The sequence below is a fragment of the Rhincodon typus genome, chromosome 19 (assembly GCF_021869965.1).
Source record: "Rhincodon typus isolate 14 chromosome 19, sRhiTyp1.1, whole genome shotgun sequence".
Lineage (NCBI taxonomy): Eukaryota > Metazoa > Chordata > Chondrichthyes > Orectolobiformes > Rhincodontidae > Rhincodon > Rhincodon typus.
This window is the reverse complement of record NC_063350.1, coordinates 53,303,573-53,304,709: the sequence shown is the minus strand read 5'-3', so window position 1 is coordinate 53,304,709 and position 1,137 is coordinate 53,303,573. Positions and strand designations below refer to the sequence as shown.

Here is a 1,137-nt window from a genome sequence, read left to right as displayed (position 1 = left end):
AGTCCTGGAGTGAATAAGTAATGGGGATCTCCCAGTCCTGGAGTGAGACAGTGATGGGGATCTCCCACTCCTGGAGTGAGGCAGTGATTGTGATCTCCCAGTCCTGGAGTGAGGCAGTGATTTGCGATCTCCCAGTCCTGGAGTGAGGCAGTGATTTGGGATCTCCCAGGCCTGGAGTGAGGCAGTGATTTGGGATCTCCCAGTCCTGGAATGAGATAGGAATTGGGATCTCCCATTCCTGGAATGAAATAGCAATGGGGATCTCCCATTCCTGGAGTGAGGCAGTGATTTGGGATCTCCAATTCCTGGAATGAGATAGTGATGGGGATCTCCCATTCCTGGAGTGAGGCAGTGTGTACAGCAGGAACACTCAACACTAACTCAGTGCTTCTGAATCCCAGTTTCATTGTGTGGTCAGACTGTGTGGGATTCTAATGGGCAAATAGTGATTGGCTCAGTTCATCCGTGGCCTCTCCTCACCTGTTTTACCTGTAGTGTTTATTTTTGTATTTATTTTGTTACTCTTTTTAAATTGTATTTTAAGAAATACAGATTTAAGTATATGTGCTGCCTAACTGGTAAATAGATTGATGGTGCTTTGTGGTCAGATTTGGGATCGTACTGAGATATTGTCAGACAGTGCAATCCTGGCAGTGCTCCAGGCCTCTGTTTTCTATTAACACTAGTGAATGTCCTGTGAACCCACATCTAATTGATCTACTTTGTAAAGTCATGTCCAATGATCCAGTTGACCTCTTTTTCTAAGTAACATATACAGATCAAATCCCCATGTTGGTTCCAAACTCTTTACTTATGGAAGGACGATTTCAAGACCAGAATTAAAAATGTACTGAGATTAGAATTGTCTTATTTCTTTGGAATAGAGTACAATGAAGATAATTCAGGCCATTGATGCCTCTCACTGAAACCAAATAGATTGCCAATGGATGAGAAACACTGATAATTTATACAATTAAACCCTAAGCTCAACTACATCCAGGGCCACTCTGCACTGCAGTTCAGCTCAGGGATCATTTCATGCTGGAGTTCAGTTACCAGAGTCACTGTGTGCTGGAGTTCTATTCCCTGGGTCACTGTGTGCTGGAGTTCTATTCCCGGAGTCACTGTGTGCTGGAG

General features: G+C 44.0%; 1 protein-coding gene across 4 annotated transcripts in view; it reads left to right on the top strand.

Annotated features, from left to right (window-relative positions):
* The window catches only part of pcif1 (phosphorylated CTD interacting factor 1), a 150,421-nt gene extending 149,562 nt beyond the window's left edge, over positions 1-859 (top strand). For all 4 annotated transcript variants that reach the window (XM_048608101.1, XM_048608098.1, XM_048608099.1 and 1 more), the window contains one exon: positions 1-859. This exon is cut by the window's left edge and continues 5,352 nt beyond it. The gene's annotated coding sequence lies outside the window, so the exon portion shown is untranslated.
* The last annotated feature ends 278 nt before the right edge of the window (positions 860-1,137 follow it).